General features: G+C 34.8%; 1 long non-coding RNA gene across 3 annotated transcripts in view; it reads left to right on the top strand.

The window, feature by feature from the left end:
* Positions 1-878: 878 nt before the first annotated feature.
* Positions 879-16,073, top strand: part of LOC140167952 (uncharacterized) — a 41,572-nt gene continuing 26,377 nt past the window's right edge. For 2 of the 3 annotated variants that reach the window (XR_011861103.1, XR_011861101.1), the window contains exons 1-2: positions 879-999; positions 15,861-16,008. This is a non-coding gene — a long non-coding RNA (uncharacterized lncRNA). Of the gene's footprint in view, positions 1,008-15,860; positions 16,009-16,073 lie in introns of all 3 variants that reach the window. The other variant, XR_011861102.1, reaches the window with a different exon arrangement.

The raw sequence follows: 16,073 nt of genomic DNA, 5'->3' as shown, positions 1-16,073 counted from the left end.
AACCCTTGTTTGAAAAAGCTGTTTGGGTAGAATACAAGTGCGAAACAAAAATAGGCTATCTTTCATCAAGGAAATCAAAGAAATTACTCCCTTTTATTTTCTGGGCGCTAGTATCTCAAAAAAATGAAGCTGTTCATTACTATGCATTATTACTTCATTTTTTTGTAACATGTATTTTACTTCCCAGAAATGCTTCAAATGAAAAAATATACCGCTTTTCTCGATTTTTTTGACACAGGTAGTTAGATAATAGTGTTTTGCTGTCATTTAAACTAAATTTAATCAATTGGATGTCTGAATTTTTTTATTAAAAAAAAAATCTGCACAACCAGAAAATCACATTCTGATCAAGTCGGGCATGAAAAGGTGCAAAATGGTTGCACAGTCTAATTGTGTGTCAAAATGTATTTTGTGTTTATCAATTTGCGTATATTTCTTTGTAGGTTACGCTTGCTTGCCTTTTAAACATTTTACAGTGTGAATGAGGAGAAAACTTCCCTGTAGGAAAAGTATAATAGATTTGGAAAAAAATCTGAAGTTGTAAGTTCTACGAATGATTTTTGTTTATATTGTCTGTATATTATAGTCGCTTCTTGCAAAAACGCCCTCATGAAATCTCTGTTACAGGCTTACAGCTATCACATGATTCTATATTTCGTTCATGAATAGCGAGGCATATTATGGAGGATAGCAATTTACGTAAGAGTATAGGTCCAATTAAGGGGTCGTCTCACAAAATTGGCTTATAAGCCACATCGATCAGCATTCAGTTCCTGTACTGGTCACCGTACATGTACCTGTGTGCAGTGCATTCGAGAAGTATGTGAACATTTTCTTTGACCTTGTCGACTGTGTGAGTGTGTTATTCGTGTGTCTCTTTTACGTCCATGGGCATGGTAGAACGGAGTGCAGAACATCATGCCTGGGAATGCTACATATATTACCGTAGTAATCGAGGTAGCAAATTCCGTCAACCGACATGAGTGTGTCTACTCTAAGGTAAGCTGGTATCTCTATTGTTCATATATTATTATTATTATCATATTATATTAAAAATCATGATTGTTTTACTTTTAGACTTTTAAGCTTACTTCTCCTATACTGTTACGTTACCCGGGTACTGTACTGTACGTCAGTGGCGTATATAGCAAGGGCGGCGGAACCGGGGGGGCCAGGGGGGCCAGTGGCCCCTCCACTTTTTGACTGGGGGGGCCTGGCCCCCCCCCACTTTTAACCCATAATGTGCTGTGTGTAACATGTCCTGGTGAACATAAAAATCAAATCTCTATTCTAGACCCTTAACATGCTTAAAAAAGTGTAAAAATGATGCACGAAACGGCTTCAATTGGACCTTCATTTTGCAAAATTTTCCAACTCCCCTGTATTAGGACACCCAACACTAAAAGCAATAATTTATACAATTATAGTGAAAACTTATCCACGAATAGCGTTCAATTTGGGCCTTCATTTAACCCATTTTCGGATTTTTCAAACTAAAATTGTACACACTGATAGTGCCAGAATGGTCCACCAAATGCTTCAATTGGGCCTTCAGTTTGCAAAAGTTTTTCACTTCTGAGGGGGGCACATCCCCCCTCAGACACCCCCCTGCGTCGCGCAAGCGCGACGAGATGGCCGCTTCGCGGCCATTATTTAGATTTTTTGCATCACCCGGACTGGCCCCCCCACTTTCAAAATCGTTCCGCCGCCCTTGGTATATAGCCAGGATTTTGGAACCGAGGGGGCACAAAAAGAACTTGTAAATGTACATTGTAGGCCTACCGACGGAAATATTTTTTGCCGACGGAAGTTATGATTTGTTGACCCAATTTTTTTGCATGGTTTGAAAAAGTGAAGAGCAAAAAAAAAAAAGAAAAGGGGAATATAAGCGGTACCGACATAAAAACACAATTTTTTTATGTATAATTCAATTTAATTCACAATTTTTCATGCTTTTTTTAAATTTCGCCCCTTTTTCTGTCACCGTGGATAAAAAATAGTCTATTGTTAGCAGGCCCCCCTGCCCCCTCCCCGACTGGCTATGCCACTGCTGTACGTGCTGATCATCATGATCATGTGATGCTGTACCTCAATTAGAGGCAGTGGCGGCGCCACGGGGGGACATGGTGGAAAAATGCCCACCCCCAGTCAGAACCCTTCCCACCTTGTTTCCCCCAGTAAAATACGGTACGAAAATTCCCACTTATTACCACATTTTGGGCAATTTTTATTTTGCCCCCCTGAAATTCACTTTGCCCCTCAATGCCCCCTGAAAATAATTCCTGGCACCGCCACTTAATAGAGGTTAATGACTGCGCATCAGTTGTTTGGGTATTGTGATATATCTATACATTGTGCTTTGGAACCGAGGAATATCCCGAGGGGCGCCCCGGCACAGTTTTACCCCTGGTCCTGGAGTTTTACAGAAGATATTATAGTTTTTTTTTTTTATCTTTCAATATTTATTGGTTTTTCATAAACAAAAATAAATGACAATTAACATCAAATCATACACAAAAAGGGACAAAAAGGTAGCAACAATGGTTACACAAATTATGCAGTCGACACTTCTACCCAGATACACTACATGTAATCCCTGGGGGGGGGGGGGGTCACTCACTATTTGACTTGCTACGCACCCGCGTCCAAGAAAAACGTCTAAAAGGGTATGTTTTTCACCACACAGCGTTGTCGACGTCTTTTTGAAAAAGGGGTACATTTCAGAAGGCATCGCCATTTTAAATTTAGGGGTCCTTTTTCAGCCAGATCCTTATAAGGGTTAGTAATATTATTGTTTGAGTGAAAAACAGGCCATTAAGGGTGCATTTCAGAGGTGGTCGGACGCGGGTGGGTAGCACTTTTGTGTGAGAGTGACCCCCCCTCCCCCGGATGTAATCATGCTATTAAATAACCTGTTCATATGCACAAGGTCACAATATAATCCAGTCACACATTCTACAAAGTTTTATAAATAATACAAAAATGAACAAAAAATCTAGATACTATGTCAAATCTCCATTTACGAAAGTGGCATGCGAGTTTGTTTTTCTTTTTGGTCATGTTTTTTGAGGTGGGACCCAATTGCGTCACATCTTGCAATTTGCCAAAAATCAACTCCTTTTTTGTATTTCTGATTATATTTCAAAAAGTTTTCACCCAAACTATGTAAAATTATACATTTTTAGAAAGCATATATTGTCAGGATTGCAAATCTGTAAAGTTTGAGTGGATATACAGGGTGTGCCAAAAATATACAGGGTGATTCCACTGAAAAATACATAAAAAATTACATTTCTTTACCACTCCAATATTTCTACATGGTATATTAAATTTGAAAATAAACTTGATATTTGGAATGAACACAATTAGTTTTTTCATTAAATATAAAGTTTGCACTATATTTGTTAAGCCCATTGTGTATTGGGTGTGAAAAAAGTTAAATTTTAAATTGTTTAATTTAATGAAAAATTTCAATAAGTGCCATTAATTTGGAAAGAATTGCTATAATATCACATAAATATCCAATTCCCATATAGGGTGTTCCAAAAATCAATATACAGTGAATAATTTGTAACAATGGTACATGTACAATAGGCATACATGCACAATTAGCCTACATCAATAAACTATTTAACAATAGCCAGAGATCAATATGTCATCAGATTAAATCCTTGACTGTAATAATCTCCTTTGAGAAGATTTATTTTATAGATATTTCAAAGATAAAACAATTTAAAAGATCTATTTATGACAGATGAAATGCATGCAAAATTTAAAGCCCATTATATTGCATGACACACATTCCACTGCATTAATTAAAAGCTTGTTAAATCCTTAATTACTAAATTTATTAAGATTAACTAGCTAATTATAGTTATAGAAAGTTAAATAATAAAATTAACATCATGCAAATGCATTTTTACTCCTACTGAGGCAACAAAGTGCATAAATTTTAAAATGAACACCAACTTCCCATTGGAATTACACAGAGCTCCTCCGCTTCCGGCTCCTCCGCTTCCGGCTCCACCCCTGACTAATTAACTTAATTAAGCTGTTGAAATTAATTAATTGATTTGTTCAACTGTATTTGTTATTATTTCATTTAATTAATAATTTATCTTCAAAATAAGACCAAAACCATTTCTTCATGATGGATTTTGGCAAAAATATCAGAATAAGAAGAGAAAATATTTTGGAAAATGTGACAGCTCCACCTTTTTTGGGTGCCCACCTCAAAAAACATGACCTTTTAGCAATGAAATACTCTGTATCTCTGTTTATTTTAATAAAAGCCTTAAGACCAATTGTATTGGGAGTTTTGTTTGAAATAAATTTACACACATAGATATAGTATTTGACACTCAAAAACAAGTATGTCAAAAACATATCATTGAGCAGTGAGCACCCCAAAATTGTTTGCAAAGGTCGAGATATCAAAATCAATATCATCTTTATTTTTAATAATTTTAATTATATCTTCCCAAAGGGGTTTGATTTTCTCACATTCACAAAAAACATGGGTAATTGTTTCAAGCATCTTATTGCAAAATGCACAATTTGGAGAAATCCCTTCTTTTTGAACAAGAAATCATAAAAGCAATGGCTTTATGGAAGATTTTGAAATAAAATGAGCGAAATCGAGAATCAATTGAACATTTACTATTACGAAGATGAATTTGGTCCCAATCCAAGTCCTCAGGGTCAACTCATTCCAAAAACTAATACGTTTTTCAGGAACACATTTCTCAATCATAATAGAATTTAGCATGGAGCTTGGATAAGGTTATCAACCACTAAACCAGCTTATCAAAAATCTCCACACTAGAAATTTCAATGTTTGGATTATCAGGAACAGGAACATTTTTCATTCAAAAATTAAATTTCTTTCTGTCATGATTCGAAATATCAGAATCAAGAATCAATTCTTCAAATAATTTACTACCTGGGGGAGGGTTAAGGAAATCATCAACATACACATTACCTTTATCACACCAGTCTTCATAGTAAAAGTACTGTTTAGATTTTGAATGAATATTTCTAAAAACCATAAAGATTGGCAGGCACCAAGATTAGGTAAACATACCAAGTTCTGAGGGAATCAGCTAATTGGGTACAATTAAGCTTATTTAAAATACTTTCAGGAGCATATGATTTCCGTAAAATATCATCATCAAGCAGTAAATTAAACCAATACATTTTTTGAGCCAAGGCAAAAGTGTAAGGGTCTATCATACGAAGGCCACACAGAAAAAAATCATTGCACACACATTTTCTTCTGACTCTATCATTACCAGCATTCCAAATGAATTTGGAAAACTGTTTGTTAAGGTCTTTAAATAAAGAATTGGGAATTTTAATACTCAAAACTGAAAAAGATAGAGCAGCTGAGGCAAAAGAAGTGTTTTAATAACACAAGTTTTTCCTATCAAAGAAAGGTTTCTAGCGCGCCACAAGTTTAACGATCCCTCTATCTGTTTAAGCTTAACCTTCTAGTTGAGATCAAACATTAACTTAAAATTCAATGAAAATTAATACCCAAAGTTTTAAAATCTCTAGTTTTCCAAAGAAGACCCAGCCCAGAAAAGGGACGATTTAAACCTTTGATTGAGCCAATCCAAATAGCTTCGGATTTGATGAGATTGATCTTGCAGCCAGAACAAGTTATTGCGAATCTTTGTAAAGTTTCAAAAAGATTGTTTTAAAAGGAATCAGGCAAGCCATCCAGGAAACAGGTTGAGTCATTTGCTAACAAAGGTATGGTTCCCTTTCTTTTCAAATAGCTCTTTTCTGGTTAATTGTTTTTAAAAAAATGGTCACGTGATGAACGTCAGTCTGTGAGCACGTTTGTTGGCGGATGCTCCCGAATTTTTCATCAGTTTAACCGTTCAGCTTTCATTTTTACTACTCTTATCCCAAGATGCCAAACAATAAAAACTCAGGGACAAATAAGAGAGCGGGTTCGCCCATGAAAAGTCAGATGGAAAACAGCAAAAAGGCTGCAAAATCGTTAAGCTTCTGTGATGAAAGTATGGACACAATGGGTAGCAGTGATCCGGCTACTTTCGGTGTAACAAGCTCAAAGATGGCAGCGCCCATGGATCGGGAGCCGCCTACTCTTTTCGCCAAACGCCAAGAGTTTCTTGAATGCTGTTAAAATAAGAAAAGTTTTAATGCTAATTTATTGCACATTCTAGGGAAGCGTGGATAACCGAGTGAGAGGGTTTTCAATCAAATATTTTTCCTGTCAAAACTGAAGCATCCTCTGTATAAGAGAAAATATGAATATTAACTGCACATCATAATGATTCGTGATACCCAATTGTGGCACATTTGATGTCGTTTATGAGGCAGAGAATTTTATTTCAATGCTATATACGCCAAAATATTTTTTTAATTGAGCGAGAATGGCGATAGAAAAAATGTTGAAAATTCCATGTAAAAATTACATTAGACCCCGCCAAAGATTACTGTTTCGTTTTTATGGTAATCTAATCTTTTATTTCCTGAAATAAAATTAAGGGTCTAATGTGGATTTCTTGTATAAATTATAAAAACATTGACGTGTATTATACAAGAAGCTACAAGAAAAATGGTAGGCTGCATATACTGACTGACATATCATGCATATTGAAGATATGGACTTTTCTCCCAAAAAGACCTATTGTTTTGTGGAAAATAATCCATATCTTCAATACGAAAGGTCTAATGGGACATCAGAGCACATCAGACATATTGAATTGCATTCTGAATACGAAGAATGTCCTGATGATATCAAATAATTTTGATTTTTTGAAATTCGCAATGTAATACACATTTTATGGCAAATGATTGAAAATTTATATTTTTGACATTTAACAGTACTCGATGTAAACTTTATAAATCTGATGATTTATACTTAAAGTGTATGTAGGTGGGATGAAAAGCCGACGATCAATTGAAAATTTTGACATTTTGTATTGAAGATATGGATTTTTTCCCAAAACACCAAAAAAAAAAATTAGGTCTTTTGGGAAAAAAATCCATATCTTCAATATGAAAGATCAAAATTTTCAATTGATCGTCAGCTTTTCCTTCCAGCTACATCATTAGATTGATAAAATTTACTTCAAGGACTGTTATTATATCAAAAATGTGAAAAATGTCAAATTTTAATAATTTGTCATAAAATTTGTATTATATTGTGAATTTCAACAAATGAAAATTATTTGATATTCATTCATTCATTCATTCATTCATATTTTATATCAGAAAGACATTCTTCGTATTCAGAACAGGGGTGTCTATTCTTCCAGAAAATTGAAATTATTCCCTCACCCTACCGCGCTGTGTCACATCCGTCCCCACATTCTTCCCCAACTGAAAACCCCCAAAATGGACCAAAAGCGGAAACTTTTAGGTTGGTTGCTATCTCGAGGGGGGGCACTCCCATATTGACATACGTCATAAGCCCTTGAGAAGACCCCATTATTTTTGACAAATCCTACACCCAATGACCCTGTTTTATTCAGTAGTCTACACTGAATGACCCCCTTTCTTGAACAATTAGTCCTCTCAAAATTGAAATTTCGGCGTGCTTCACACACATTTTGAGCAAAATAAATGAGTTTCATCTATGTTGTACTGTAAAATTGGGTAAAAAGCTATTTTTGATTGTCAATGATGTGAAAAAATCACTCCATTTTTGACATTGCCAACACCGAATGACCCCCTTTTTTCTGAATATTTCCACACCGATTTACCCCTCGTTTCATACGCTGGTGGGCACAGATATGTCACTTTCATATTCGAGTGCCTCCCCCGGGTGCTATCTACATGTACTTTTCCTTATTTTCTTGTTCCCTCCCTTCCCTGAATGAACATAGGTGTGTTGTGAGTTGTTCTATTCTGTCTTCCCTAAAACATCAAATTCTTTCCTAGATGGTACAGTCTGGACACTGAACCATTGCATCTAAGGACTAATGGGAAGACAGGCTGGTAAACACATCTAGCCTCTTTATTATTTTCAGAGCTAGCTGTGATTTATTATTTACAGGGTGTGAGAGTTCAGCTTTTTTGTTTTGATTTTCAGCTTTTTTTGTACCAGTACACTTGCTCTGATAACAGTATACATTGTAGGATCTTCCCAAATTGTAGCTTTTTGCTAGGTGTTTTGAGCTTTTTGCTATCTGGTTTTTGCGTTTTCAGCTCTTTTATTATATGTGGTGACTCGCATGCCCCTGATTTTATAAAGCCTTAGAATTAAAATTCTTCTGTTGCAGAGTTTGGAGAATACAACTGAACTATTGCATCTAGGGAAGAATAATCAAGGATTTGGATCTGAAGCTGAGGTTTAAAAGGGAAGATAAACTTGGACAATAGCGCTGTTAACTAATTGGTGGTTCTTTTCTTCCCTTAGAATCCCGAATGCTTCCCTAGATCTAGGCAGATGTCCAAACTAAAAAGAAAATGGATTTTGTATGAAATATGCAAAGCAGAGCTCCTTAAATCTTAGTGTGCAAACTGTGCATTATTACCCATAGTATGACCACTAGTCACTATTGCCCAGGCAGGGAAGAATTACTGACCCAACTGTTCCCTGTTTTATGATAAAGTCAATGGTTTCCCTCAAATAATTATTTTTGGGATGGGAATGGGTAAAAAGCCAAGGACCACTACATGTATGCTAATGCTATACCCATTATAATTCTTCCCTAAATGACACTTGATGAATTCACCCACCTGTAGAGCAGTCACTGCAAGCCAGTGACCATCTATTTCATTCCAAAAATACCATAAAACATAATAATACATGTTCCAGTTATACATTTTTCCCCAAATTAGTTAATTTTATTTTTAATCTTCCTTGAATCCTCTGGACTTTCCTCTGTTTTTCCCCTCTCTTTTTTTTCTTTTTCAAAATGCAAAATTCTTCCCCAAAGGGGTAAAATTATTCCCTCCCCTTTGGGGGCGATTAACGGAACAATAAACGCCCCTGGGAATTGCAATTCGATATGTCTGATGTGCTCTCATGTCCCACAAAAAATACTGTCTAAACGCTCAAAATGCTCATTCCAGATCCCTATAAAAGCTAGAACACAATTCAAAATCACTGAGTACTTTCAAAACTTGTTTAACTGAATCAATATCCTTAACAAACAAGCACAAATCATCTGCATTAAGCAGGACAATTTCAAATGTGTGGTTGTATGATTGTATCGATTTGAATCCCAATTATGTCCTCTTTGTTATTTAATTGAATACACAGAATTTCAATGGCCAGATTAAAAAGTTGATGAGGGGATCTCCCTGTCTAAGACCATGCATGACATCAAAATATCCTGTAGACATACCATTGTTCATGACACACCTGCATGGTTAATATGTTTTTATAGAAAGTACCAATCCATTTTTGAATTGAACTTCCAAAATTAAAAATCTTCATGACTTTAATACATAAAGTTTAGTCTATAGAATCGTATGCTTTTTCAAAATCAATAGTAAAATCCCAGGAATATTTCTATATTTGGTATGAAAAAGAATATCGGACACCCTTCTCACTGCGTCCCCTATGTATCTTCAAAAGCATTGATGGTGAAATAAACACAAAATGATAAATAACCCTGTAAAATATAAACATCAATAATATGCTTTCCAGCAATGAATATAGGCCTACTTTTAAGCCTGTGTAATTGGTACATAAAATGGTATCCAGGAATTTTATTATACCATTCATCTTAAAATTGATGTTTTCAGCTATGAAAAAAATAGGGTCAAAACTTTAATCTACAAGTTGTAGCACAATTATACTGCTGCATGCAATTTTAGGTAATGTTTACCCATCTCATCTGCCTGTAGACTATATTGTACATTATAAACATACATGTACCTGTACAGTTCAACCATGTGATATAGCCATGCATGAGTTCACAAGGTCACAACTCTACACAAACTGTATGACAAACATCTTGACATTTTATAGTGAGGGGATCGAAAAAATGTACAATGTTCTGATTGTTTATTTTAGGCACTAGCTAAGGCCCTTCACAATTGATTCCGAGTTTACTGTTCAAGATTTTTAAAATAGGACGAGGTGACTTTTAATTATTAATCTATTATTTTCTTTATTTAGTATTAGTTATCACAACCAATTATCAACCCGTTTTGACAGGAGTCGGCATTTAATTATTTTATTACTATGCTTACTTTTACACATACTATAAGGAATAAGGCCCGTTACAATTAATTCTTAGTTTCCTGTTTCCTGCGCATGTCCAAAGTAGAGAATTGCAAAATATTTAATTATTTTATTTTAATTTTGGATTTTCTCTAAAAAATAACTTGTAATGACTTCCATTTGCTACTTTCTGCTGACTTTGCTTGTATAAATGATGACTAAACTGTACCATTACTTTTAAGTATAAAATCAAACATAGTTGTAAAATAATTAAATGCATGTTCCGATCAAAACAGAATGATGTAGGATGCGACCACTTGTTTAAAAATAAAGAAAATAATAGATAATTAATAATTAATAATTAAAAGTCGCCTCATCCCTTGTTTTCAACCATGAAACAGGAAACTAAGGGCCTAAGGTGCAGTTATGCTGTTTGTTTATTCATCATTATTGTTGATATGATTCATGTTATAAAGTAGCAAGTAAAATTCATTAAAAGTTATTTTTAACTAAGGAAAATAAAAATAAAATAATTAAATATTTTGCGATTTTCTATTTTGGATGCGGGCGGTTAACAGTAAACTAAAAATTTAATGTGAAGGGCCTAAGCTGGATTTAAGAAATGATATGGTCTATGGTTATACATGCAGGAGTGCTCAGAAATACCTAGGGGGGGGGGGTAAAAAATGTAGGGGGGAACATAACACTTTTGGAGTCCTGAATAGGAGGGGGGGGGGGGGGGGTAAATGTTTTGGGTGTATGAACAGGGGTGTCAAAAGGTTTTTGGGCATGTAGAGAGGAGGTGTAATAAAAATTCCTTTAAAAAGGAAATGGGCGTACCAAAGAAAACTGTCAATGATTTAGGGTATTGTAAATGTTTAACATAAGTATATAATGGTATGAATGACTGAACTGGGACACACATACACACCCCGGATACACACACACAAAGAACTTAAGGGTTGGGGTATGAGCGCTTGGATATTATTTTTGGTGGGACATGATACATTGTATGAGAGCATATCACACATTTAAGGTAGCATTTGAGTTGCATTCTGAATACTAAGAATGTCGTTATTATATCAAATAATTTTGATATTCGCAATATAATTTACATTGTATGGCAAATGATTAAATATTGATATTGTTTATAGGACTACTTAACAGTTGTCGAAGAAAACCCAAAAAAGAAGCAAGTCTGTTTTGGGGAAAAAATATATGAAAGGTCAAAATTTTCAAATGATTGCTTAAAAACTGAAAGTTTACTTCGAGGATTGTTGAAAACATAGGGTTGTAATAATAAGACTGACATAGGGTTGTTATGCAAAACAGACCAAGAAAAATCGGACAATACTTGTGTAAAGTGAGAGCTGAGAGGTCTATTCGTAATATGCATTTTGCGTGTGAAAAGAGCGTCTTATATTTGGATAATGTGGATATGCTGCAGAGTAACGCATCATGTTGATATCTGCATGAAGTCTACAAATGTGTGAAACTCCAGATCATGGGCCAATCACACCATTGGACTATTATGTGCAACTGTGATAACGACTTGAATCATTGTACTAATACGTAGAAGATGTTAAACCATGACGCGTATTGAATACTTTTTTCTGTAACTATTGTGTAAACTGAATAAATTATTCGCTATGCATGAAGTTTTACAAATTGACTCGGTAATCCACGATATATATTCATATTGTGTGCAGAAACACCTCAAAATATAATGGCGTTGCACACAGTGTCATCGCCCCGATATCTTCATGGCAGAAATCGCCATGGTAGGTTGAATCCACCGCCACGCATGGCCATTTTGTATCGATCTGTTTAATAGTTTTGAATTGCATAATGGGCCGAAGGACATATGACTAAGGCTACTGACAATAGCCCCGATTAGCTTGGTGACTGACCTCGCTGTGTGTCGAGTCGAGCATGGTACACCTATAGGTCATATGCTTTTAGATTACCTACATGATTAGCCTATACACTGCGCTATATATAATTCGGCACATATAAATCCAAATTATTGTCAGTTTTTGACTCAAGACGCAAGCCAGTCTCTCATGACGCAAGCTAACGACTATCATATCTGTTCAAAATATACATTCAAGTGTAAAAGGAACCACATCTGGTTTCTTTATACGAAATCATTTACGGGAGATATTCATCATTTTCTACCCCGGTATCCAAAGATTTTCTTCTCATATCAAACTCGTGCATAGCAAATTCACGTGTATCGATCCTGGGTATTTTATAGTATCACTGCTGACAAAGTATAATTACTAGCCAGGTGATGTCAGTGTGTTGTGCAGTAACTGACGATATTCCTCGATAATCCACCAAAAAAAACTTGTCATATAATGGATTACCATGCAGTTTCCATTGAATTCAATAGCGTTTGTTTTGGTATACCGTTTGCTTGAATGACCCTGCAACTTTATGATGACAACCATTATGGCTTAAAATGAAAGACCAATTTCACGTCCATCCGTGTAGCTTAATGGTAGCAGATGTCGCTTCACAATCGGGAGGTACACGGTTCAAAACTCAACTGGGCTCAATTTTTGTTTGTTTCCCACTCAAAAGGTCACTTGTATTGGAATTGTTAATTTTAATTTGGCCAAACTTATCTGAATGACAATGTTGTTATTTTTTTCTTTGATTGTCTTTTTAAATGAATTAATATTTCTGGTGTTTCCTTATTGATAACTTAAATTACCCGTTCGTCATGTTTGAAGTGGATGGAAACTATACCTTTTATTCTTTCATCAATACAGTTATAATATATATATTTAAGATAAAATGGTGAATGTTATTAACAATAGTGATAGGCTGTACAGCCCCAAAAAAGGGGTGATGTTTCAAAAAGCTTAGGGTACCAGCTGAATTGAAGCAGCTAATCCTCCTGAGCATTTTGACACCTTTAAAAAAAAATCGGTTGAAAAATGAGACAGTGCCGACCCAAAAAACTACGCACAAAGGGGATTTCTTGGGACCCCCATATTTTCACTATTTTGACAATTATAGGCGTTTTCTTTGCCTATTTGTTGGATTCTAATGATTATTTACATGATTTTGGGCCCCTGGATATATTTGGGCAATTTTTACACAAATCGTATGTTTTGATGCAAGTTTAAGAGCCAATTTAGGATGTGAGGGCGCTGTTCAGCCTAATAGCTGTAACATATCCCCCCTACTAAAATTGTATAATTTCTTATTATCAAATCAAAGTTACAGATAAATAACAGCATCTGTCCAAATTTGACCTTATTTCACTTGTGCGTGGTATCCATTTGAAAATGTATAGAGACGCTTCCATTGACTTACATGTGATACAAAGGTCGTTGACCCCTGTATATTGCTATGGGCAGGTTACCCCTGTATTAAAAATTAGCACCAACGTATAATGTGCACAGTTCAACTGTTTAACAGTTCAAGTTCTTATCAAGCGGTTACGTGTACGCATTGAACCATGTTGTCTACTGAAGATAACTAATACATAATTATGTAATGAATGATTTATGACAAATTCCTATTACTTTGTTATATTATTTGTTTTCAACAATAATTATAGGCGTTGAATTAGAACAACCTAATATTCGTTAGAAAACATGTTTATTTGGCCTATAAAAACTCAGCATTATGGATGTTTTCAATAACTATTCCCTAAATAAACAAATTTCTTTGCCATAAAATTTTTGGTAACATATTTCAAAAGGAGAATAACTACCTAAAACTTGTGAGTAACAACAATTTGATATGATTTCCTGTTTTTGAGATGTAGCACAAAAAACTTACTTTGCACGCGACAGCTTAGACCAACTAATCATAAAATTTGTGTAGGTTAGGTTATGTTTCACTGACCACTCCCTAATAAAAATTCCTTTAAAAGGAATAGGGCGGGCAAATGAAAAATTGTCAAGAGAAATGAAAGAATGAGTAAGTCTTCACAATTAAAAACAGGAAAATATGACACAACATCGATTTCCAATGGGGGAATAACACAAAACGTATAAACAAAGTTAAAAGAGTTTTTAACTTTATACGTTTATACGTTTATACGTTTGCTACTCCCCCATTGGAGGTTGTGTCATATATTCCCTGATTTTAATCTTATCTATTGCTTATCCTTTATTCTCTACTGGTCAGTTGGAACAGATTTTCCCTGTTTTTATATATATTAACCCTTCACATCATAACAGAAGACGTTTTATGTTAACATTTTATATAAAACATTGTTATAAAACTTTTGTAGATAATAGTTATTTAAAACATTTTCGTAATCATACCTAGAGTTTTTTTTATCATCAGATAGAAAGACTTCTGCTCATCTTCTCTGATTAGACAACAGGGCTGGGGTATCTTTCCATATCAAAGTTTAAAAATCTGTCATATCAATTTCCTCAATATGTTGTTTTGATACAACTTACGAGGGGAAAACTTTAAATTTACAATATTTCGATATTATTTTTTAACTTTGTAACTTTATCATGATTAACATAACTGTATTTCAAAGCGTCAAACTATATCATTATTTTGTCACAACAAAATAATCCAGGAATAAAATATTCATTCATATGTTTATTTATTTTATTCAACCTGGGCCATTTCTACTGGTGCACATGCATTCTAATAATTTGTCTATAATACCTTATACAAACATCACCAAGCACAATTTGTCACAAGATTTGAAAAGTAAATAGCCTATGTACACACTGAACACAATGTACATACAAGCTGTATTTAACTCCATACAGAAGCTGTCAGTATAAAATGATATATATGACCTTCACGATGCTGTTAATTTAGCCCAAAGATTAGGAAAACTAGCAAAACTGGTGAACTGGTACTGTTCAAATAAAAACATCTGCAAATCTTGCTGCAATTTCCAAATAGTATTTCTATTACTTAAATAATTATTTTTGTTATTTCTTTTAATACAAACACATTACTGCCTATGACGACTTTATCGTATTACTTACATATCAAAAGCAAGTAATAATTACAAAACTTGCCGTAAACTATCACCTCTGTGGGTGTTTGGGATATAACCGGCACGAATATTTTCTCAACACTGCGGCATGTGAAAAAGTAGGTCAATAGTCAGAGAATATAGGGCGGGTGCGGCAAGCCGCACCCGCCCAAAAAAAGCCAATTCCTTTATCAACAATTTCCAAAGCATATGGTATACTCCCATATTGTGTGCAATATGAAGTTCATATGACATTCCGTTGTTGAAAATTTTGTGAGTTCAAAACAAAATTTAGATAAATATTTTGCAGGTTTGGAGCCTAAATACGAAATATGAAGTAATTTAGCATAGGAGATGAAACTGCATGCTGTATCAAACTGAGTATGCAGGTGTGGAATGGGGAATATGGAGAGAGAAAAAATAATGATGATCGTAAGATGATATATTTTATTGTAGCTGGTGAAAATGTTCTTACTATGTCTTCAGTCTAATCTGGGACACATCATACAGCACAGATCGCAGTGAATATTTTACTGAGCGTAGCAATTGCAGTGAAATACGCTAAGTGCATCAATGTGCGCATCTTGGGCGTAGGGCGCTTGTTGTCAGGTGACGGACAGCTGTACATGTACACAGAAAGTGCACATACAGTATGAAATTGGTGCGTTCCAGACATGACTGCACACTGAATTGCAAATTTGTGTAATTTGTGTCTTTTCAAAATTCTTTTCACAGGATGTTGGGAGTATTTTGAACACCTCAACAGAAGGCCGAAAACTACTCAAAAATGGCAACATAAAGAAGCATCTCTTCACCATCAATGAAACTATAACACTGTTAACAACATTCTGGTACAGCATATAATTTCACGGTATGGGTATAGGTAAGCAACATTTCTTTATATGAATGGTATATTATATATATTCAGAAAATTATAGCATACAAATT

Source organism: Amphiura filiformis, chromosome 13 (genome assembly GCF_039555335.1).
Source record: "Amphiura filiformis chromosome 13, Afil_fr2py, whole genome shotgun sequence".
In the NCBI taxonomy this organism is placed as follows: domain Eukaryota; kingdom Metazoa; phylum Echinodermata; class Ophiuroidea; order Amphilepidida; family Amphiuridae; genus Amphiura; species Amphiura filiformis.
Note: the sequence above shows the minus strand (reverse complement) of the source record. Positions and strands in the feature narration are given on the sequence as shown.